The sequence below is a fragment of the Carassius carassius genome, chromosome 38 (genome assembly GCF_963082965.1).
Source record: "Carassius carassius chromosome 38, fCarCar2.1, whole genome shotgun sequence".
Lineage (NCBI taxonomy): Eukaryota > Metazoa > Chordata > Actinopteri > Cypriniformes > Cyprinidae > Carassius > Carassius carassius.
In genome coordinates, this window is record NC_081792.1 from 3104441 (window position 1) to 3127627 (window position 23187).

Here is a 23187-nt window from a genome sequence, read left to right on the forward strand (position 1 = left end):
TAGATGAAAATCTGACTATCATCGGTCTGCCAAAGTACAAAATTGACATATTTTGAATCCGCGAAGTTGCTGATTATTCGCTCGTTCAGTTTAATGCAGATTACAATTTATTCTCAATGTCCAGGTGGCAATTAGTGATAAGGCTTCAAAATGGCAAGGCCGTGACATCAAAACAACATGGCATTACACCCTTCAAAGTAATGAAGCAGTTACAGAGTAGCGATGAAATTGTTCATTCGAAAATCAACTGGCTGCCAGCCTGCAGTTTATTTCCCCTTTAATCGCCGAGCTTGTCGGAGTGCTTGTGAGACGAATGACAATACCGAAGCATGTCCGTGTCTTCCCTAGACATCGGAAAGGGTGTGCAGAATATGTCTTTTTTGGAAAAAAAGAAGAATGCCCTGAAGATTTGCCTTTTCTTCTGGATTTTGGAGAAGAAGAAAAAAAAAAACACAACAACAAAATAAGCTGGAGAAAAACAAGCACAGAGCGAGCCAGCCAGGAGTCGAACCTGGAATCTTCTGATCCGTAGTCGGACGCATTATCCATTGCGCCACTGGCCCACCAATAGTAAAGACCCCTGATTGCTACAGAGTTGTTGGTTTTAGATGAGACAGTGGCAAGCATTGCTGTGTGCTTATTCTCACCTTGTTATCAGGAGGTAAGCCCACCAGCCCACCAGTCCACCAGCCCCTCCCTGGTGGTCTAGTGGTTAGGATTCGGCGCTCTCACCACCCCGTCCCGGGTTCGATTCCCGGTCAGTGAAAGCTCTTTTGGCTTCCAATTGTGGACTGCGAATTCAAGCTCTGCTAACAGCTGCGAGAAAGCCAGCTCCAAACCAAAAAAAATGGTGAGCACTTGAAAAAAAGACCTCTTTCGAGCCGGCAACCTAAGGATTGCCAAGACTCCAACCAACAGTCCTCCACTTTACCAGCTGAGCTATCGAAGGGGCAAAGTGTTAGACAGAACCTCGACATCTGGTATTTTTGCCTTGAGGTACTCCATACTGCACTTGTGATCGATAGGATACATCTTCATTCACTGCTACGAACTGATGGCGGTCATATAAGTACGATTTAAACCATGCTAATGCACTTCCACTGATGCCAACAAAGTGTTCAAGTCTATGCAAAAGAGTGTTGTGGTCAATTGTGTCAAACACAGCACTAAGATCCAATAAAACTAATAGAGAGATACACCCACGATCAGATGATAAGAGCAGATCATTTGTAACTCTAAGGAGAGCAGTCTCAGTACTATGATACGGTCTAAATCCTGACTGGAAATCCTCACATATACCATTTTTCTCTAAGAAGGAATATAATTGTGAGGATACCACCTTTTCTAGTATCTTGGACAGAAAAGGGAGATTCGAGATTGGTCTATAATTAACTAGTTCTTTGGGGTCAAGTTGTGGTTTTTTGATGAGAGGCTTAATAACAGCCAGTTTGAAGGTTTTGGGGACATATCCTAATGACAATGAGGAATTAATAATAGTCAGAAGAGGATCTATGACTTCTGGAAGCACCTCTTTTAGGAGCTTAGATGGTAAAGGGTCTAACATACATGTTGTTGGTTTAGATGATTTAACAAGTTTATACAATTCTTCCTCTCCTATGGTAGAGAATGAGTGGAACTGTTCCTCAGGGGGTCTATAGTGCACTGTCTGATGTGATACTGTAGCTGACGGCTGAATGGTTGCAATTTTATCTCTAATAGTATCGATTTTAGAAGTAAAGTAGTTCATAAAGTCATTAATGCTGTGGTGTTGGGAAATGTCAACACTTGTTGAGGCTTTATTTTTTTTTAATTTAGCCACTGTATTGAATAAATACCTGGGGTTATGTTTGTTTTCTTCTAAAAGAGAAGAAAAGTAATCGGATCTAGCAGTCTTTAATGATTTTCTGTAGGATATGTTACTTTCCCGCCAAGCAATACGAAATACCTCTAGTTTTGTTTTCCTCCAGCTGCGCTCCATTTTTCGGGCTGCTCTCTTTAGGGTGCGAGTATGCTCATTATACCATGGTGTCAAACTGTTTTCCTTAACCTTCCTTAAGCGTAAAGGAGCAACTTTATTTAAAGTGCTAGAAAAGAGAGAGTCCATAGTTTCTGTTACGTCATCAAGTTGTTCTGAGGTTTTGGATATGCTAAGGAATTTGGTTACATCAGGAAGATAACTTAAAAAGCAGTCTTTTGTGTTAGAAGTGATGGTTCTTCCATACTTGTAACAAGAAGTAGAATTTACAATTTTGGCTATATGAAGTTTGCACAGAACTTAATAATGATCTGAGATATCATCACTTGGCTGAATAATTTCAACACCATCAACATCAATTCCATGTGACAGTATTGAATCTAGAGTATGATATTTGACAATGAGTAGGTCCTGAAACGTGTTGTCTAACCCCAATAGAGTTCAGAATGTCTATAAATACTGATCCCAATGCATCTTTTTCATTATCAACATGGATGTTAAAATCACCAACTATTAAAACTTTATCTGCATCCAGAACTAACTCGGATGTAAAATCACCAAACTCTTTAATAAAGTCTGTATGGTGCCCTGGTGGTCGGTATACAGTAGCCAGTACAAACATAACAGGGGATTTATCTTTAACATTTGTTTCTCTGGATAATGTTATATGAAGCACCATTACTTCAAACGAGTTATACTTGAAGCCTGCCCTCTGAGAAATCCTGAAAACGTTGTTATAAATTGAAGCAACACTTCCACCTTTGCCTTTTAGACGCGGCTTATGTTTATAACAGTGATCTTGGGGGGTGGACTCATTTAAAATAATGTAATCATCAGGTTTTAGCCAGGTTTCTGTCAAACAGAGTACATCTATATTATGATCCTGTGATTGCTGAATTGATACCTTGAACTGCTAATTAAGCTCTTGTCCAGGTGAAAATACTTGTGTCATGCATCTGAAAACACACATTGCAACCGTTATCTAGATGAAAATCTGCCTATCTTCGGTCTGTCAAGGTACAAAATTGACATATTGTGAGGTTAATAATGAAAGTGAGACCAATTTTTAATCCGCAAAGTTGCTGATTATTCGCTCGTTCAGTTTAATGCAGATTACAATTTATTCTCAATGTCCAGGTGGCAATTAGTGATAAGGCTTCAAAATGGCAAGCCCGTGACATCAAAACAACATGGCATTACACCCTTCAAAGTAATGAAGCAGTTACAGAGTAGCAATGAAATTGTTTATTCGAAAAAATCAACTGGCTGCCAGCCCGCAGTTTATTTCCCCTTTAATCGCCGAGCTTGTCGGAGTGCTTGTGAGACGAATGGCAATACCGAAGCATGTCCGTGTCTTCCCTAGACATCGGAATGGGTGTGCAGAATATGTCTTTTTTGGAAAAAAAGAAGAATGCCTGAAGATTTGCCTTTTCTTCTGGATTTTGGAGAAGAGAAAAAAAACACATTAGACCAGCGACCTAAGGATTGCCAACACTCCAACCTACAGTCCTCCGCTCTACCAGCTGAGCTATCGAAGGGGCAAAGTGTTAGACAGAACCTCGACATATCACGGTCCTGTAGCTCTACTGCTGGCCAAAAAGTCACTTCTGGTGCAGGAAGATGTGCTGGATTTTTGAGGAGGGAAGCAAAAAGAAGCATGCGTTCCCATACCGGGAGTCGAACCCGGGCCGCCTGGGTGAAAACCAGGAATCCTAAGCGCTAGACCATATGGGATTTGGACAACTACAACTGGCCAGTGGCGCACTTTCCATACATGTGGTCAGTGTGGGCGCAGGATCTTGTAGTGGCCTGTTGCTTTAGGTCTGCGACTGTAACAATGTGATAATAATTTGGCAAAACAAGAATTATCCAAAAGGACGGTTTTCTGAATTATATAGTGTTGTATGCATTCAAGGGATCTGTTTTTTTTACTCACCCCGGGGGGTCAGCTTTTTTGGGCAGATTCCTGTGATTGCTGAATTGATACCTTGAACTGGTAATTAAGCTCTTGTCCAAGTGAAATAACTTGTGTCATGCATCTGAAAACACACATTGCAACCGTTATCTAGATGAAAATCTGCCTATTATCGGTGTGTCAAGGAACAAAATTGACATTTTGTGAGGTTAATAATGAAAGTGAGACCAATTTTTTATCCGCAAAGTTGCTGATTATTCGCTCGTTCAGTTTAATGCAGATTACAATTTATTCTCAATGTCCAGGTGGCAATTAGTGATAAGGCTTCAAAATGGCAATCCTGTGACATCAAAACAACATGGCATTACACCCTTCAAAGTAATGAAGCAGTTACAGAGTAGCAATGAAATTGTTCATTCAAAGATCAACTGGCTGGCAGCCTGCAGTTTATTTCCCCTTTAAAAGCCGAGTGCTTCTGAGACGAATGACAATACCGAAGCATGTCCGTGTCTTCCCTAGACATCGGAAAGGGTGTGCAGAATATGTCTTTTTTGGAAAAAAAGAAGAAAGCCTGAAGATTTGCCTTTTCTCCTGGATTTTGGAGAAGAGAAAAAAACACAACAAAAAAATAAGCCGGAGAAAAACAAGCACAGAGCGAGCCAGCCAGGAGTCAAACCTAGAATCTTCTGATCCATAGTCAGATCCATAGCGTTATCCATTGCGCCACTGGCCCACCAATAGTAAAGACCCCTGATTGCTACAGACTTGTTGGTTTTAGATGAGACAGTGGCAAGCATTGCTGTCTGCTTATTATCACCTTGTTATCAGGAGGTAAGCCCACCAGCCCCTCCTGGTGGTCTAGTGGTTAGGATTTGCCGCTCTCACGCAGAGGCCCGGGTTCGATTCCCGGTCAGGGAAAGCTCTTTTGGCTTCCAAATGTGGATTGTGAATTAAAGCTCTGCTTACAGCTGTTAGAAAGCCAGCTACTAAACCAAAAAATGGTGAGCACTTGAAAAAAAGACCTCCTTCGAGCCGGAGTCGAACCCCCGGAAAAGCTCTTTTGGCTTCCAATTGTGGATTGTGAATTAAAGCTCTGCTTACAGCTGTTAGAAAGCCAGCTCCAAACCAAAAAATGGTGAGCACTTGAAAAAAAAGACCTCCTTCGAGCCAAAGTCGAACCAGCGACCTAAGGATTGCCAACACTCCAACCTACAGTGCTCCGCTCTACCAGCTGAGCTATCGAAGGGACAAAGTGCTAGACAGAACCTCGACATATCACGGTCCTGTAGCTCTACTGCTGGCCAAAAAAGTCCCTTCTGTAAGCGTAACATGCTTCGGTATTGCTGTTTTTTTTTTACTCACCCCGGGGGTTCAGTTTATTTGGCCAGATTCCTGTGATTGCTGGATTGATACCTTGAACTGGTAATTAAGCTCTTGTCCAGGTGAAAATACTTTTGTCTTGCATCTGAAAACACACATTGCAACCATTATCTAGATGAAAAACGGCCTATCGTCGGTCTGTCAAGGTACAAAATTGACATATTGTGAGGTTAATAATGAAAGTGAGACCAATTTTTAATCCGCAAAGTTGCTGATTATTCGCTCGTTCAGTTTAATGCAGATTACAATTTTTTCTCAATCTCCAGGTGGCAATTAGTGATAAGGCTTCAAAATGGCAAGCCCGTGACATCAAAACCACATGGCATTACACCCTTCAAAGTAATGAAGCAGTTACAGAGTAGTGATGAAATTGTTCATTCAAAAATCAACTGGCTGCCAGCTTGCAGCCAAGAGTCGGACCTAGAATCTTCAGATCCGTAGTCAGACGCGTTATCCATTGCGCCACTGGCCCACCAATAGTAAAGACCCCTGATTGCTACAGAGTTGTTGGTTTTAGATGTGACTATGGCAAGCATTGCTGTCTGCTTATTCTCACCTTGTTATCAGGAGGTAAGCCCTGATAATTGCCGAGCTTATCCGAGAGCTTGTGTGATGAATGGCAATACCGAAGCATGTTACATGACTCCCCATAGACATCGGAACCTCAACCTATCAGGGTTCTGTAGCTCTACTGCTGTCCAAAAAGTCACTTCTGGTGAAGGAAGATGTGCTGGCATTTTGAGGAGGGAAGCAAAAAAGTTCAAGCTTTCCCATACCGGGAGTTGACACCTGGCCGCATGGGAGAAAACCAGGAATCCTAACTGCTAGACCATATGGGAACTGGCCAGCTTTAACTGGGCACAAGCTTGTGGGCCACTTTCCATAATCTGGCCAGTGTGGTTTACAGAAATAAATAGTGTTGCATGCATTCAAGGGACATGAAAAACTGCCTATCGTAGGTCTGTCAAGGTACAAAATTGACATATAGTGAGGTTAATAATGAAAGTGAGACCAATTTTTAATCCGCAAAGTTGCTGATGTAGTTTCGTCTACCGGTTCTCAGAAGAATCACACTCAGTCATTGGTTTTCTCTCAGAAGAAAAGACTTTATTTTATGGAAAACAACGCCGAGAGTCCTTGCAAGGAAATCTCTCGAATGTTATTTGGTATCTCCTTATATACACTATATGGTGCGGTTCCACAATAGTCAAACTTTTCCTTATTATTACAATTTTTATACCTCCCTAGAGAGGAGAGGCCCCCTGCTTGATTTATTCTAAAGAAAGGCCCTGTATGTATGTCTGACCATATGTTTGTCATCGGTTTTGTACATTCCAGCACGTAGGCAACTTTATATTTTATTGCCTAAAATTTGTGACATTTTGGTGAACATGCACCACTTGTGGTGAAATTAACCAAAATCCAAGATTCTCTATGCATATTTCTACAGTATTATGGGACAACACTTACAAAAATGGATTCCTCGGAGCTTGCAGAGTACATCCGATGAGACTTCAACCACGAAAACGCTAAAATGTATCTGTCCAGGGAACTATTAGGAAGGGTGTGCTGAATAAATGGCAAATGGGAGGGTTTTTTTTTTTAAATGTCCATTTACAATTTATTCAGCGGGACCTCCGTAGTGCACCCGTGGACATAAATTTTTATGCAAATTCTACAGTATTATGTGACCAAACTTACAAGAATGGACTCTACTGAGCGTGCTTTGTACAGTAGAGGTGTTTCCATTAACAATATTGCACTCATTTGAAATAAATCAAGTTAAATAGATTAGGAATAAGTGCAAACATATCTATATAGAAAGATTCTGTATCTGATTGTAACCGGATGCCCCCTTTGGATAAATAAATTCATTTTTGAGGTTTGTGCTCATGTAGTACGGGGTTATAGCTCAACAACAGAGCATTTTTCTGCAGATCAATAGGTCTACATTTTGGATCTGGCTTGCTTGACATAATCAACGACATGATTTCAAAGTGAGTCTGTAATCAAGTCGTCCACAGTTCAAATCTGGGTGTCCCCTTTGGACTTGTCTTATTTGGAGGTTTTGAGTTGTAGAGTTGCTGATTCTGATTTGGAGTAACCAAAGACCTGAGTTTACAGTGAAGGAGTCAATGTTTGATATTGTTGAATCGTAGGATCTAACTTAATCTTTGGCTCGAAGCACAGAAGTCTGTAGGGGTATGGCTTAATGAAAGAGCATTTTTCTGCAAATATGTCGGGGCATAGTTAAGTGGTAGAGCATTTGAGTGCAGATCAAGAGGTCCACGATTCAAATCCGAGTGCCGCTTATGGATTTGGCAGATTAGGAATAAGTGCAAACATATCTATATAGAAAGATTCTGAATGTGATTGTAACTCAATGGCACATCCTCTCGAGAGGGTCTTTTTTTGTATCTGGCATGCTTGTCATATCCAAAAACTTTATTCAAAAGTGAGTCTGTCATCTTGTGTGAGGCTATGATCAAGGGAGTCTGTGGGGATATAGTTCAGTGGTAGAGCATTTGATTGCAGATCAAGAGGTCCCCGGTTCAAATCTGGGTGTCTCCTTTGCATATGGCATGTTAGGAATATGTGTAGCCATATCTTCCTGCCTTTTAGGAAGGTCCCAGGTTCATTCCTTGTGCCTAATTTGGGCTTGGCATATTAGGAATAAACAAATCCTTGACATGATTTCATTTTTGATGTTTGTGCTCATGCAGTACGGGGTTATAGCTCAACAACAGAGCATTTGTCTGCAGATCAATAGGTCTACGTTTTGGATCTGGCTTGCTTGACATAATCAACGACATGATTTCAAAGTGAGTCTGTAATCAAGTCGTCCACAGTTCAAATCTGGGTGTCTGCTTTGGACTTGCCTTATTTGGAGGTTTTGAGTTGTAGAGTTGCTGATTCTGATTTGGAGTAACCAAAGACCTGAGTTTACAGTGAAGGAGTCAATGTTTGATATTGTTGAATCGTAGGATCTAACTTAATCTTTGGCTCGAAGCACAGAAGTCTGTAGGGGTATAGCTTAATGAAAGAGCATTTTTCTGCAAAGATATGGGGGCATAGTTCAGTGGTAGTGCATTTGAGTGCAGATCAAAAGGTCCACGGTTCAAATCCAACGCCGCTTATGGATTTGGCATATTAGGAATAAGAGCAAACATATCTATATAGAAAGATTCTGTATGTGATTGTAACTCAGTGGCACTTCCTCTCGAGAGGTTCTTTTTTGTATCTGGCATGCTTGTCATATCCAAAAACTTTATTCAAAAGTGAGTCTGTCATCTTGTGTGAGGCGATGATCCAGGGAGGCTGTGGGGGTATAGCTCAGTGGTAGAGCATTTGACTGCAGATCAAGAGGTCCCTGGTTCAAATCCGGATGCCCCCTTTGGATTTGGCATGTTAGGAATATGTGTAGCCATATCTTCCTGCCTTTTTTTGCTCATACTGTACGGGGTCATATCTCAATGGCACGGCGTTTGATTGCAGATCAAGAGGTCCCAGGTTCATTCCCTGTGCCTAATTTGAGCTTGGCATATTAGGAATAAACAAATCCTTGACATAAATTCATTTTTGAGGTTTGTGCTCATGCAGTACGGGGTTATAGCTCAACAACAGAGCATTTGTCTGCAGATAAATAGGTCTACATTTTGGATCTGGCTTGCTTGACATAATCAACGACATGATTTCAAAGTGAGTCTGTAATTAAGTAGCCCACAGTTCAAATCTGGGTGTCTCCTTTGGACTTGTCTTATTTAGAGGGTTTGAGTTGTAGAGTTGTTGATTCTGATTTTGAGTAACCAAAGACCTAAGTTTACAGTGAAGGAGTCAATGTTTGATATTGTTGAATCGTAGGATCAAACTTAATCTTTGGCTCTAAACACAGAAGTCTGTAGGGGTATGGCTTAATGAAAGAGCATTTTTCTGCAAAGATGTCGGGGCATAGTTCAGTGGTAGAGCATTTGAGTGCAGATCAAGAGGTCCTCGGTTCAAATCCGAGTCAGTTTATGGATTTGGCAGATTAGGAATAAGTGCAAACATAGCTATATAGAAAGACTCTGTATGTAATTGTAACTCAGTGGCACATCCTCTCGAGAGGTTCTTTTTTGTATCTGGCATGCTTGTCATATCCAAAAACTTTATTCAAAAGTGAGTCTGTCATCTTGTGTGAGGGCTATGATCCAGGGAGTCTGTGGGGGTATAGCTCAGTGGTAGAGCATTTGACTGCAGATCAAGAGGTCCCTGGTTCAAATCTGTGTGCCCCCTTTGGATTTGGCAGGTTAGGAATATGTGTAGCCATATCTTCCTGCCTTTTTGTGCTCATACTGTACGGTGTTATATCTCAATGGCACGGCGTTTGATTGCAGATCAAGAGGTCCCAGGTTCATTCCATATGCCTAATTTGGGCTTGGCATATTAGGAATAAACAAATCCTTGACATAAATTCATTTTTGAGGTTTGTGCTCATCCAGTACGGGGTTATAGCTCAACAACAGAGCATTTGTCTGCAGATCAATATTTCTATGTTTTGGATCTGGCTTGGTTGACATAATCAACGACATGATTTCAAAGTGAGTCTGTAATCAAGTCGTCCACAGTTCAAATCTGGGTGTCTCCTTTGGACTTATTTGGAGGGTTTGAGTTGTAGAGTTGTTGATTCTGATTTGGAGTAACCAAAGACCTAAGTTTACAGTGAAGGAGTCAATGTTTGATATTGTTGAATCGTAGGATCTAACTTAATATTTGGCTCTAAACACAGAAGTCTGTAGGGGTATGGCTTATTTAAAGAGAATTTATCTGCAAAGATGTGGGGGCATAGTTGAGTGGTAGAGCATTTGAGTGCAGATCAAGAGGTCCACGGTTCAAATCCAACGCCGCTTATGGATTTGGCATATTAGGAATAAGAGCAAACATATCTATATAGAAAGATTCTGTATGTGATTGTAACTCAGTGGCACTTCCTCTCGAGAGGTTCTTTTTTGTATCTGGCATGCTTGTCATATCCAAAAACTTTATTCAAAAGTGAGTCTGTCATCTTGTGTGAGGCGATGATCCAGGGAGGCTGTGGGGGTATAGCTCAGTGGTAGAGCATTTGACTGCAGATCAAGAGGTCCCTGGTTCAAATCCGGATGCCCCCTTTGGATTTGGCATGTTAGGAATATGTGTAGCCATATCTTCCTGCCTTTTTTTGCTCATACTGTACGGGGTCATATCTCAATGGCACGGCGTTTGATTGCAGATCAAGAGGTCCCAGGTTCATTCCCTGTGCCTAATTTGAGCTTGGCATATTAGGAATAAACAAATCCTTGACATAAATTCATTTTTGAGGTTTGTGCTCATGCAGTACGGGGTTATAGCTCAACAACAGAGCATTTGTCTGCAGATAAATAGGTCTACATTTTGGATCTGGCTTGCTTGACATAATCAACGACATGATTTCAAAGTGAGTCTGTAATTAAGTAGCCCACAGTTCAAATCTGGGTGTCTCCTTTGGACTTGTCTTATTTAGAGGGTTTGAGTTGTAGAGTTGTTGATTCTGATTTTGAGTAACCAAAGACCTAAGTTTACAGTGAAGGAGTCAATGTTTGATATTGTTGAATCGTAGGATCAAACTTAATCTTTGGCTCTAAACACAGAAGTCTGTAGGGGTATGGCTTAATGAAAGAGCATTTTTCTGCAAAGATGTCGGGGCATAGTTCAGTGGTAGAGCATTTGAGTGCAGATCAAGAGGTCCTCGGTTCAAATCCGAGTCAGTTTATGGATTTGGCAGATTAGGAATAAGTGCAAACATAGCTATATAGAAAGACTCTGTATGTAATTGTAACTCAGTGGCACATCCTCTCGAGAGGTTCTTTTTTGTATCTGGCATGCTTGTCATATCCAAAAACTTTATTCAAAAGTGAGTCTGTCATCTTGTGTGAGGCTATGATCCAGGGAGTCTGTGGGGGTATAGCTCAGTGGTAGAGCATTTGACTGCAGATCAAGAGGTCCCTGGTTCAAATCTGTGTGCCCCCTTTGGATTTGGCAGGTTAGGAATATGTGTAGCCATATCTTCCTGCCTTTTTGTGCTCATACTGTACGGTGTTATATCTCAATGGCACGGCGTTTGATTGCAGATCAAGAGGTCCCAGGTTCATTCCATGTGCCTAATTTGGGCTTGGCATATTAGGAATAAACAAATCCTTGACATAAATTCATTTTTGAGGTTTGTGCTCATCCAGTACGGGGTTATAGCTCAACAACAGAGCATTTGTCTGCAGATCAATATTTCTATGTTTTGGATCTGGCTTGGTTGACATAATCAACGACATGATTTCAAAGTGAGTCTGTAATCAAGTCGTCCACAGTTCAAATCTGGGTGTCTCCTTTGGACTTATTTGGAGGGTTTGAGTTGTAGAGTTGTTGATTCTGATTTGGAGTAACCAAAGACCTAAGTTTACAGTGAAGGAGTCAATGTTTGATATTGTTGAATCGTAGGATCTAACTTAATATTTGGCTCTAAACACAGAAGTCTGTAGGGGTATGGCTTATTTAAAGAGAATTTATCTGCAAAGATGTGGGGGCATAGTTGAGTGGTAGAGCATTTGAGTGCAGATCAAGAGGCCCTCGGTTCAAAATCGGGTGCCGCTTATGGATTTGGCAGATTAGGAATAAGTGCAAACATATCTATATAGAAAGATTCTGTATGTGATTGTAACTCAGTGGCACATCCTCTCGAGAGGTTCTTTTTTGTATATGGCATGCTTGTAATATCCAAAAACTTTATTCAAAATTGAGTCTGTCCTCTTGTGTGAGGCTATGGTACAAGGAGTCTGTGGGGGTATAGCTCAGTGGTAGAGCATTTGACTGCAGATCAAGAGGTCCCCAGTTCAAATCTGGGTGCCCCCTTTGGATTTGGCAGGTTAGGAATATGTGTAGCCATATCTTCCTGCCTTTTTGTGCTCATACTGTATGCGGTTATATCTCAATGGCACAGCGTTTCATTGTAAATCAAGAAATCCCAGGTTCATTCCATGTGCCTCCTTTGGGCATATTAGGAATAAACAAATCCTTGACATAAGTTCATTTTTGTGGTTTGTGCTAATGCAGTACGGGTTATAGCTCAACGACAGAGCATTTGTCTGCAGATCAATAGGTCTACGTTTTGATCAGATGCAACTACACTCACAATTTAAAAGATACATTATTCGTATGCTTGGCGAAAGAGATGTGTTTTTAATCTAGATTTAAACAGAGAGAGTGTGTCTGAACCCTGAACATTATCAGGAAGGCTATTTCAGTGTTTGGGAGCCAAATGTGAGAAAGCTCTACCTCCTTTAGTGGACTTTGCTATCCTAGGAACTACCAAAAGCCACTAGCCAGTGCAGAGACTGTAAAATTGGGGTAATATGATCATATTTTCTTGACCTCGTAAGGACTCTAGCTGCTGCATTTTGGACTACCTGTAGCTTGTTTATTGACAAAGCAGGACAACCACCTAGAAGTCCATTACAATAGTCCAGTCTAGAGGTCATGAATGCATGAACTAGCTTTTCTGCATCAGAAACAGATAACATGTTTTGTAGCTTGTCAATGTTTCTAAGATGGAAGAATGCAGTTTTTGTAACATTGGAAATATGATTTTCAAAAGACAAATTGCTGTCTAATATAACACCCAGATTTCTGACTGTAGAGGAAGTAACAGTACATCCGTCTAGTTGCAGATTGTAATCTACAAGATTCTGTGTAGTGTTTTTTGGTCCAATAATTAATATCTCTGTCTTATCCGAATTTAATTGGAGAAAATTATTTGTCATCCAATCTTTTACATTTTTAACACATTCTGTTAGCTTAGATAATTGGGAAGTTTTATCTGGTCTCGTTGAGATATATAGCTGAGTATCATCAGCATAACAGTGAAAGCTAACACCATGTTTCCTGATGATATCTCCCAAGGGTAACATATAAAGCGTGAAGAGTAGCGGCCCTAGTACTGAGCCTTGAGGTACTCCCTTGTGATCGATAGGATACATCTTCATTCACTGCTACGAACTGATGGCGGTCATATAAGTACGATTTAAACCATGCTAATGCACTTCCTCTGATGCCAACAAAGTATTCAAGTCTATGCAAAAGAATGTTGTGGTCAATTGTGTCAAACGCAGCACTAAGATCCAATAAAACTAATAGAGAGATACACCCACGATCAGATGATAAGAGCAGATCATTTGTAACTCTAAGAAGAGCAGTCTCAGTACTATGATACGGTCTAAATCCTGACTGGAAATCCTCACATATACCATTTTTCTCTAAGAAGGAATATAATTGTGTGGATACCACCTTTTCTAGTATCTTGGACAGAAAAGGGAGATTCGAGATTGGTCTATAATTAACTAGTTCTTTGGGGTCAAGTTGTGGTTATTTGATGAGAGGCTTAATAACAGCCAGTTTGAAGGTTTTGGGGACATGTCCTAATGACAATGAGGAATTAATAATAGTCAGAAGAGGATCTATGACTTCTGGAAGCATCTCTTTCAGGAGCTTAGATGGTATAGGGTCTAACATACATGTTGTTGGTTTAGATGATTTAACAAGTTTATACAATTCTTCCTCTCCTATGGTAGAGAATGAGTGGAACTGTTCCTCAGGGGGTCTATAGTGCACTGTCTGATGTGATACTGTAGCTGACGGCTGAATGGTTGCAATTTTATCTCTAATAGTATCGATTTTAGAAGTAAAGTAGTTCATAAACTCATTACTGCTGTGGTGTTGGGAAATGTCAACACTTGTTGAGGCTTTATTTTTCGTTAATTTAGCCACTGTATTGAATAAATACCTGGGGTTATGTTTGTTTTCTTCTAAAAGAGAAGAAAAGTAATCGGATCTAGCAATTTTTAATGCTTTTCTGTAGGATATGTTACTTTCCCGCCAAGCAATACGAAATACCTCTAGTTTTGTTTTCCTCCAGCTGCGCTCCATTTTTCGGGCTGCTCTCTTTAGGGTGCGAGTATGCTCATTATACCATGGTGTCAAACTGTTTTCCTTAACCTTCCTTAAGCGTAAAGGAGCAACTTTATTTAAAGTGCTAGAAAAGAGAGAGTCCATAGTTTCTGTTACATCATCAAGTTGTTCTGAGGTTTTGGATATGCTAAGAAATTTGGATACATCAGGAAGATAACTTAAAAAGCAGTCTTTTGTGTTAGAAGTGATGGTTCTTCCATACTTGTAACAAGAAGTAGAATTTACAATTTTGGCTATATGAATTTTGCAAAGAACTAAATAATGATCTGAGATATCATCACTTGGCTGAATAATTTCAACACCATCAACATCAATTCCATGTGACAGTATTAAATCTAGAGTATGATTTCGACAATGAGTAGGTCCTGAAACGTGTTGTCTAACACCAATAGAGTTCAGAATGTCTATAAATGCTGATCCCAATGCATCGTTTTCATTATCAACATGGATATTAAAATCACCAACTACACTTAAAACACTTAAAATGGCAAGCCCGTGACATCAAAACAACATGGCATTACACCCTTCAAAGTAATGAAGCAGTTACAGAGTAGCGATGAAATTGTTCATTCGAAAATCAACTGGCTGCCAGCCTGCAGTTTATTTCCCCTTTAATCGCCGAGCTTGTCGGAGTGCTTGTGAGACGAATGACAATACCGAAGCATGTCCGTGTCTTCCCTAGACATCGGAAAGGGTGTGCAGAATATGTCTTTTTTGGAAAAAAAGAAGAATGCCTGAAGATTTGCCTTTTCTTCTGGATTTTGGAGCATGCGTTCCCATACCGGGAGTCGAACCCTGGCCCCCTGGGTGAAAACCAGGAATCCTAACCACTAGACCATATGGGATTTGGACAACTTAAACCGGCCATTAGCGCACTTTCCATACATGTGGTCAGTGTGGGTGCAGGATCTTGTAGTGGCCTGTTGCTTTAGGTCTGCGACTGTAACAATGTGATAATAATTTGGCAAAACAAGAATTATCCAAAAGGACAGTTTTCTGATTTACATAGTGTTGTATGCATTCAAGGGATCTGTTTTTTTACTCACCCCTGGGGTTCAGTTTTTTTGGGCAGATTCCAGTGAACCTAGAATCTTCTGATCCGTAGTCAGACGCGTTATCCATTGCGCCACTGGCCCACCAATAGTAAAGACCCCTGATTGCTACAGAGTTGTTGGTTTTAGATGTGACAGTGGCAAGCATTGCTGTCTGCTTATTCTCACCTTGTTTTCAGGAGGTAAGCCCACCAACCCACCAACCCACCAGCCCACCAGCCCCTCCCTGGTGGTCTAGTGGTTAGGATTCGGTGCTCTCACTGCCGTGGCCCGGGTTCGATTCCCGGTCAGGGAAAGCTCTTTTGGCTTCCAATTGTGTCTTTTGGCTTCCAACAGTCCTCCGCTCTACCAGCTGAGCTATCAAAGGGGAAAGTGTTAGACAGAACCTCGGCATATCACGGTCTTGTAGCTCTACTGCTGGCCAAAAAGTCACTTCTGGTGCAGGAAGATGTGCTGGATTTTTGAGGAGGGAATCAAAAAGGAGCATGCGTTCCCATACCGGGAGTCAAACCTAGGCCGCCTGGGTGAAAACCAGGAATCCTAAGCGCTAGACCATATGGGATTTGCAAACCTTAAACTGGCCATTGGCTTCTGGCGCACTTTCCATACATGTGGTCAGTGTGGGCGCAGGATCTTGTAGTGGCCTGTTGCTTTAGGTCTGCGACTGTAACAATGTGATAATTTGGCAAAACAGGAATTATCCAAAAGGACGGTTTTCTAAATTATATAGTGTTGTATGCATTCAAGGGATCTGTTTTTTTTTACTCACCCCGGGAGTTCAGTTTATTTGGGCAGATTCCTGTGATTGCTGAACTGATACCTCGAACTGGTAATTAAGCTCTTTTCCAGGTGAAAATACTTGTGTCATCCATTTGAAAACACACACGGCAACCGTTATCTAGAGGAAAAACTGCCTATTGTCACTCTGTCAAGATACAAAAATGATATTGTGTGGGTAACAATGAAAGTGAGACCAATTTGTAATCGGCAAAGTTGCTGATTATTCGCTCCTTCAGTTTAACTCTGTTTACAGCTTATTCTAAATGTCCAGGTGACAATTAGTGATAAGGCTTCAAAATGGCAAGCCCATGACATCAAAACCACATGGCATTATACCCTTCAAAGTAATGAAGCAGTTACAGAGTAGCGATGAAATTGTTCATTCGAAAATCAACTGGCTGCCAGCCTGCAGTTTATTTCCCCTATAATCGCCGAGCTTGTCGGAGTGCTTGTGAGATGAATGGCAATACCGAAGCATGTCCGTGTCTTCCCTAGACATCGAAAAGGGTGTGCAGAATATGTCTTTTTTGGAAAAAAAGAAGAATGCCTGAAGATTTGCCTTTTCTTCTGGATTTTGGAGAAGAGAAAAAAAACACAACAACAAAATAAGCCGGAGAAAAACAAGCACAGAGCGAGCCAGCCAGTAGTCAAACCTAGAATCTTCTGATCCATAGTCAGACACGTTATCCATTGCGCCACTGGCCCACCAATAGTAAAGACCCCTGATTGCTACAGAGTTGTTGGTTTTAGATGAGACAGTGGCAAGCATTGCTGTCTGCTTTTTCTCACCTTGTTTTCAGGAGGTAAGCCCACCAACCCACCAGCCCCTCCCTGGTGGTCTAGTGGTTAGGATTCGGCTCTCTCACTGCTGCCGCCTGGGTTCGATTCCCAGTCAGGGAAAGCTCTTTTGGCTTCCAATTGTGGACTGCGAGTTCTAGCTCTGCTAACAGCTGCGAGAAAGCCAGCTCCAAACCAAAAAAATGGTGAGCACTTGAAAAAATGACCTCCATCAAGCCGGAGTCCAACCAGCGACCTAAGAATTGCCAACAGTCCAACCTACAGTCCTCCGCTCTACCAGCTGAGCTATCAAAGGGGCAAAGTGTGAGACAGAACCTCGACATATCACGGTCTTGTAGCTCTACTGCTGGCCAAAAAGTCACTTCTGGTGCAGGAAGATGTGCTGGATTTTTGAGGAGGGAATCACAAAGGAGCATGTGTTCCCATACCGGGAGTCAAACCTGGGCCGCCTGGGTGAAAACCAGGAATCCTAAGCGCTAGACCATATGGGATTTGGAAACCTTAAACTGGCCATTGGCTTCTGGCGCACTTTCCATACATGTGGTCAGTGTGGGCGCAGGATCTTGTAGTGGCCTGTTGCTTTAGGTCCGCGACTGTAACAATGTGATAATAATTTGGCAAAACAAGAATTATCCAAAAGGACGGTTTTCTGAATTATATAGTGTTTTATGCATTCAAGGGATCTGTTTTTTTTTAGTCACCCCGGGAGTTCAGTTTATTTGGGCAGATTCCTGTGATTGCTGAATTGATACCTCGAACTGGTAATTAAGCTCTTTTCCAGTTGAAAATACTTGTGTCATCCATTTGAAAACACACACGGCAACCGTTATCTAGAGGAAACACTGCCTATTGTCACTCTGTCAAGATACAAAAATGACATTGTGAGGGTAACAATGAAAGTGAGACCAATTTTTAATCGGCAAAGTTGCTGATTATTCGCTCCTTCAGTTTAACTCAGTTTACAACTTATTCTAAATGGCCAGGTGGCAATTAGTGATAAGGCTTCAAAATGGCAAGCCCATGACATCAAAACCACATGGCATTATACCCTTCAAAAAAGTAATGAAGCAGTTACAGAGTAGCGATGAAATTGTTCATTCGTAAATCAACTGGCTGCCAGCCTGCAGTTTATTACCCCTATAATCGCCGAGCTTGTCGGAGTGCTTGTGAGACGAATTGCAATACCGAAGCATGTCCGTGTCTTCCCTAGACATCGAAAAGGGTGTGCAGAATATGTCTTTTTTGGAAAAAAAGAAGAATGCCTGAAGATTTGCCTTTTCTTCTGGATTTTGGAGAAGAGAAAAAAAACACAACAACAAAATAAGCCGGAGAAAAACAAGCACAGAGCGAGCCAGCCAGGAGTCGAACCTAGAATCTTCTGATCCGTAGTCAGACGGGTTATCCATTGCGCCACTGGCCCACCAATAGGAAAGACCCCTGATTGCTACAGAGTTGTTGGTTTTAGATGTGAAATTGGCAAGCATTGCTGTCTGCTTATTCACACCTTGTTTTCAGGAGGTAAGCCCACCAGCCCACCAGCCCATCAGCCCACCAGCCCTCCCTGGTGGTCTAGTGGTAAGGATTCAGCGCTCTCACCGCCGCGGCCCGGGTTTGATTCCCGGTCAGGGAAAGCTCTTTTGGCTTCCAATTGTGGACTGCGAATTCAAGCTCTGCTAACAGCTGCGAGAAAGCCAGCTCCAAACCAAAAAAATGGTGAGCACTTGAAAAAAAGACCTCCTTCGAGCCGGAGTTGAACCAGCGACCTAAGGATTGCCAACACTCCAACCTACAGTCCTCCGCTCTACCAGCTGAGCTATCGAAGGGGCAAAGTGTTAGACAGAACCTCGACATATCACGGTCTTGTAGCTCTACTGCTGGCCAAAAAGTCACTTCTGGTGCAGGAAGATGTGCTGGATTTTTGAGGAGGGAATCAAAAAGGAGCATGCGTTCCCATACCGGGAGTCAAAACTGGGCCGCATGGGTGAAATCCAGGAATCCTAAGCGCTAGACCATATGGAATTTGGAAACCTTAAACTGGCCATTGGCTTCTGGCGCACTTTCCATACATGTGGTCAGTGTGGGCGCAGGATCTTGTAGTGGCATGTTGCTTTAGGTCTGCGACTGTAACAATGTGATAATAATATGGCAAAACAAGAATTATCCATAAGGACGTTTTTCTGAATTATATAGTGTTGTATGCATTCAAGGGATCTGTTTTTTTTACTCACCCCGGGAGTTCAGTTTATGTGGGCAGATTCCTGTGATTGCTGAATTGATACCTTGAACTGGTAATTAAGCTCTTGTCCAGGTGAAAATACTTGTGTCATGCATCTGAAAACACACATTGCAACCGTTATCTAGATGAAAATCTGACTATCATCGGTCTGTCAAAGTACAAAATTGACATATTGTGAGGTTAATAATGAAAGTGAGACCAATTTTTAATCTGCAAAGTTGCTGATTATTCGCTCGTTCAGTTTAATGCAGATTACAATTTATTCTCAATGTCCAGGTGGCAATTAGTGATAAGGCTTCAACATGGCAAGCCCGTGACATCAAAACAACATGGCATTACACCCTTCAAACTAATGAAGCAGTTACAGAGTAGCGATGAAATTGTTCATTCGAAAATCAACTGGCTGCCAGCCTACAGTTTATTTCCCCTTTAATCGCCGAGCTTGTCGGAGTGCTTGTGAGACGAATGACAATTCCGAAGCATGTCCGTGTCTTCCCTAGACATCGGAAAGGGTGTGCAGAATATGTCTTTTTTGGAAAAAAAGAAGAATGCCTGAAGATTTGCCTTTTCTTCTGGATTTTGGAGTAGAGAAAAAAACACAACAACAAAATAAGCCGGAGAAAAACAAGCACAGAGCGAGCCAGCCAGGAGTTGAACCTAGAATCTTCTGATCCGTAGTCAGACACGTTATCCATTGCGCCATTGGCCCACCAATAGTAAAGACCCCTGATTGCTACAGAGTTGTTGGTTTTAGATGTGAAATTGGCAAGCATTGCTGTCTGCTTATTCACACCTTGTTTTCAGGAGGTAAGCCCACCGGCCCACCAGACCATCAGCCCACCAGCCCCTCCCTGGTGGTCTAGTGGTTAGGATTCGGCGCTCTCACCGCCGCGGCCCGGGTTTGATTCCCGGTCAGGGAAAGCTCTTTTGGCTTCCAATTGTGGACTGCGAATTCAAGCTCTGCTAACAGCTGCGAGAAAGCCAGCTCCAAACCAAAAAAATGGTGAGCACTTGAAAAAAAGACCTCCTTCGAGCCGGAGTCGAACCAGCGACCTAAGGATTGCCAACACTCCAACCTACAGTCCTCCGCTCTACCAGCTGAGCTATCGAAGGGGCAAAGTGTTAGACAGAACCTCGACATATCACGGTCTTGTAGCTCTACTGCTGGCCAAAAAGTCACTTCTGGTGCAGGAAGATGTGCTGGATTTTTGAGGAGGGAATCAAAAAGGAGCATGCGTTCCCATACCGGGAGTCAAAACTGGGCCGCCTGGGTGAAATCCAGGAATCCTAAGCGCTAGACCATATGGAATTTGGAAACCTTAAACTGGCCATTGGCTTCTGGCGCACTTTCCATACATGTGGTCAGTGTGGGCGCAGGATCTTGTAGTGGCCTGTTGCTTTAGGTCTGCGACTGTAACAATGTGATAATAATTTGGCAAAACAAGAATTATCCATAAGGACGGTTTTCTGAATTATATAGTGTTGTATGCATTCAAGGGTTCTGTTTTTTTTACTCACCCCGGGAGTTCAGTTTATTTGGGCAGATTCCTATGATTGCTGAATTGATACCTTGAACTGGTAATTAAGCTCTTGTCCAGGTGAAAATACTTGTGTCATATATCTGAAAACACACATTGCAACTGTTATCTAGATAAAAATCTGACTATCATCGGTCTGTCAAAGTACAAAATTGACATATTGTGAGGTTAATAATGAAAGTGAGACCAATTTTTAATCTGCAAAGTTGCTGATTATTCGCTCGTTCAGTTTAATGCAGATTACAATTTATTCTCAATGTCCAGGTGGCAATTAGTGATAAGGCTTCAAAATGGCAAGCCCGTGACATCAAAACAACATGGCATTACACCATTCAAAGTAATGAAGCAGTTACAGAGTAGCGATGAAATTGTTCATTCGAAAATTAACTGGCTGCCAGCCTGCAGTTTATTTCCCCTTTAATCGCCGAGTTTGTCGGAGTGCTTGTGAGACGAATGACAATACCGAAGCATGTCCGTGTCTTCCCTAGACATCGAAAAGGGTGTGCAGAATATGTCTTTTTTGGAAAAAAAGAAGAATGCCTGAAGATTTGCCTTTTCTTCTGGATTTTGGAGAAGAGAAAAAAAAACACAACAACAAAATAAGCCGGAGAAAAACAAGCACAGAGCGAGCCAGCCAGGAGTCGAACCTAGAATCTTCTGATCCATAGTCAGACGCATTATCCATTGCGCTACTGGCCCAGCAATAGTAAAGACCCCTGATTGCTACAGAGTTGTTGGTTTTAGATGAGACAGTGGCAAGCATTGCTGTCTGCTTATTCTCACCTTGTTTTCAGGAGGTAAGCCCACCAACCCACCAGCCCACCAGCCCACCAGCCCCTCCCTGGTGGTCTAGTGGTTAGGATTCGGCGCTCTCACCGCCGTGGCCCGGGTTCGATTCCTGGTCAGGGAAAGCTCTTTTGGCTTCCAATTGTGGACTGCGAATTCTAGCTCTGCTAACAGCTGCGAGAAAGCCAGCTCCAAACCAAAAAAATGGTGAGCACTTGAAAAAAAGACCTCCTTCGAGCCGGAGTCGAACCAGCGAACTAAGGATTGCCAACACTCCAACCTACAGTCCTCCGCTCTACCAGCTGAGCTATCAAAGGGGCAAAGTGTTAGACAGAACCTCGACATATCACGGTCTTGTAGCTCTACTGCTGGCCAAAAAGTCACTTCTGGTGCAGGAAGATGTGCTGGATTTTTGAGGAGGGAATCCAAAAGGAGCATGCGTTCCCATACCGGGAGTCAAACCTGGGCCGCCTGGGTGAAAACCAGGAATCCTAAGCGCTAGACCATATGGGATTTGGAAACCTTAAACTGGCCATTGGCTTCTGGCGCACTTTCCATACATGTGGTCAGTGTGGGCGCAGGATCTTGTAGTGGCCTGTTGCTTTAGGTCTGCGACTGTAACAATGTGATAATAATTTGGCAAAACAAGAATTATCCAAAAGGACGGTTTTCTGAATTATATAGTGTTGCATGCATTCAAGGGATCTGTTTTTTTTTACTCACCCCGGGAGTTCAGTTTATTTGGGCAGATTCCTGTGATTGCTGAATTGATACCTTGAACTGGTAATTAAGCTCTTGTCCAGGTGAAAATACTTGTGTCATGCATCTGAAAACACACATTGCAACCGTTATCTAGATGAAAATCTGACTATCATCGGTCTGTCAAAGTACAAAATTGACATATTGTGAGGTTAATAATGAAAGTGAGACCAATTTTTAATCTGCAAAGTTGCTGATTATTCGCTCGTTCAGTTTAATGCAGATTACAATTTATTCTCAATGTCCAGGTGGCAATTAGTGATAAGGCTTCAACATGGCAAGCCCGTGACATCAAAACAACTTGGCATTACACCCTTCAAACTAATGAAGCAGTTACAGAGTAGCGATGAAATTGTTCATTCGAAAATCAACTGGCTGCCAGCCTACAGTTTATTTCCCCTTTAATCGCCGAGCTTGTCGGAGTGCTTGTGAGACGAATGACAATTCCGAAGCATGTCCGTGTCTTCCCTAGACATCGGAAAGGGTGTGCAGAATATGTCTTTTTTGGAAAAAAAGAAGAATGCCTGAAGATTTGCCTTTTCTTCTGGATTTTGGAGTAGAGAAAAAAACACAACAACAAAATAAGCCGGAGAAAAACAAGCACAGAGCGAGCCAGCCAGGAGTTGAACCTAGAATCTTCTGATCCGTAGTCAGACACGTTATCCATTGCGCCATTGGCCCACCAATAGTAAAGACCCCTGATTGCTACAGAGTTGTTGGTTTTAGATGTGAAATTGGCAAGCATTGCTGTCTGCTTATTCACACCTTGTTTTCAGGAGGTAAGCCCACCGGCCCACCAGACCATCAGCCCACCAGCCCCTCCCTGGTGGTCTAGTGGTTAGGATTCGGCGCTCTCACCGCCGCGGCCCGGGTTTGATTCCCGGTCAGGGAAAGCTCTTTTGGCTTCCAATTGTGGACTGCGAATTCAAGCTCTGCTAACAGCTGCGAGAAAGCCAGCTCCA

The 23187-nt window shown here is 42.2% G+C and overlaps 19 non-coding genes across 19 annotated transcripts; 12 read left to right on the forward strand and 7 right to left on the reverse strand.

The window, feature by feature from the left end:
* Positions 1–3637: 3637 nt before the first annotated feature.
* trnae-uuc (transfer RNA glutamic acid (anticodon UUC)) lies at positions 3638–3709 on the reverse strand. The gene has a single exon. It is a non-coding gene; the product is annotated as a tRNA-Glu (tRNA).
* A 4060-nt stretch (positions 3710–7769) lies between these two features.
* Positions 7770–7841, forward strand: trnac-gca (transfer RNA cysteine (anticodon GCA)). The gene has a single exon. It is a non-coding gene; the product is annotated as a tRNA-Cys (tRNA).
* A 751-nt stretch (positions 7842–8592) lies between these two features.
* Positions 8593–8664, forward strand: trnac-gca (transfer RNA cysteine (anticodon GCA)). The gene has a single exon. It is a non-coding gene; the product is annotated as a tRNA-Cys (tRNA).
* An 806-nt stretch (positions 8665–9470) lies between these two features.
* On the forward strand, positions 9471–9542 carry trnac-gca (transfer RNA cysteine (anticodon GCA)). The gene has a single exon. It is a non-coding gene; the product is annotated as a tRNA-Cys (tRNA).
* Positions 9543–10342: 800 nt separating this feature from the next.
* On the forward strand, positions 10343–10414 carry trnac-gca (transfer RNA cysteine (anticodon GCA)). Its single transcript has one exon. It is a non-coding gene; the product is annotated as a tRNA-Cys (tRNA).
* Positions 10415–11219: 805 nt separating this feature from the next.
* Positions 11220–11291, forward strand: trnac-gca (transfer RNA cysteine (anticodon GCA)). Its single transcript has one exon. It is a non-coding gene; the product is annotated as a tRNA-Cys (tRNA).
* Positions 11292–12092: 801 nt separating this feature from the next.
* trnac-gca (transfer RNA cysteine (anticodon GCA)) lies at positions 12093–12164 on the forward strand. The gene has a single exon. It is a non-coding gene; the product is annotated as a tRNA-Cys (tRNA).
* A 2885-nt stretch (positions 12165–15049) lies between these two features.
* On the reverse strand, positions 15050–15121 carry trnae-uuc (transfer RNA glutamic acid (anticodon UUC)). The gene has a single exon. It is a non-coding gene; the product is annotated as a tRNA-Glu (tRNA).
* A 430-nt stretch (positions 15122–15551) lies between these two features.
* trnae-cuc (transfer RNA glutamic acid (anticodon CUC)) lies at positions 15552–15623 on the forward strand. The gene has a single exon. It is a non-coding gene; the product is annotated as a tRNA-Glu (tRNA).
* A 1313-nt stretch (positions 15624–16936) lies between these two features.
* Positions 16937–17008, forward strand: trnae-cuc (transfer RNA glutamic acid (anticodon CUC)). The gene has a single exon. It is a non-coding gene; the product is annotated as a tRNA-Glu (tRNA).
* Positions 17009–18253: 1245 nt separating this feature from the next.
* Positions 18254–18326, reverse strand: trnar-acg (transfer RNA arginine (anticodon ACG)). The gene has a single exon. It is a non-coding gene; the product is annotated as a tRNA-Arg (tRNA).
* Positions 18327–18464: 138 nt separating this feature from the next.
* Positions 18465–18536, forward strand: trnae-cuc (transfer RNA glutamic acid (anticodon CUC)). Its single transcript has one exon. It is a non-coding gene; the product is annotated as a tRNA-Glu (tRNA).
* Positions 18537–18641: 105 nt separating this feature from the next.
* trnay-gua (transfer RNA tyrosine (anticodon GUA)) lies at positions 18642–18729 on the reverse strand. The gene is given in 2 exon segments: positions 18642–18677; positions 18693–18729. It is a non-coding gene; the product is annotated as a tRNA-Tyr (tRNA).
* A 1261-nt stretch (positions 18730–19990) lies between these two features.
* On the forward strand, positions 19991–20062 carry trnae-cuc (transfer RNA glutamic acid (anticodon CUC)). Its single transcript has one exon. It is a non-coding gene; the product is annotated as a tRNA-Glu (tRNA).
* Positions 20063–20167: 105 nt separating this feature from the next.
* trnay-gua (transfer RNA tyrosine (anticodon GUA)) lies at positions 20168–20255 on the reverse strand. Its single transcript is given in 2 exon segments — positions 20168–20203; positions 20219–20255. It is a non-coding gene; the product is annotated as a tRNA-Tyr (tRNA).
* Positions 20256–21306: 1051 nt separating this feature from the next.
* trnah-aug (transfer RNA histidin (anticodon AUG)) lies at positions 21307–21379 on the reverse strand. The gene has a single exon. It is a non-coding gene; the product is annotated as a tRNA-His (tRNA).
* Positions 21380–21518: 139 nt separating this feature from the next.
* On the forward strand, positions 21519–21590 carry trnae-cuc (transfer RNA glutamic acid (anticodon CUC)). Its single transcript has one exon. It is a non-coding gene; the product is annotated as a tRNA-Glu (tRNA).
* A 105-nt stretch (positions 21591–21695) lies between these two features.
* On the reverse strand, positions 21696–21783 carry trnay-gua (transfer RNA tyrosine (anticodon GUA)). Its single transcript is given in 2 exon segments — positions 21696–21731; positions 21747–21783. It is a non-coding gene; the product is annotated as a tRNA-Tyr (tRNA).
* A 1262-nt stretch (positions 21784–23045) lies between these two features.
* trnae-cuc (transfer RNA glutamic acid (anticodon CUC)) lies at positions 23046–23117 on the forward strand. Its single transcript has one exon. It is a non-coding gene; the product is annotated as a tRNA-Glu (tRNA).
* Positions 23118–23187: the final 70 nt, after the last annotated feature.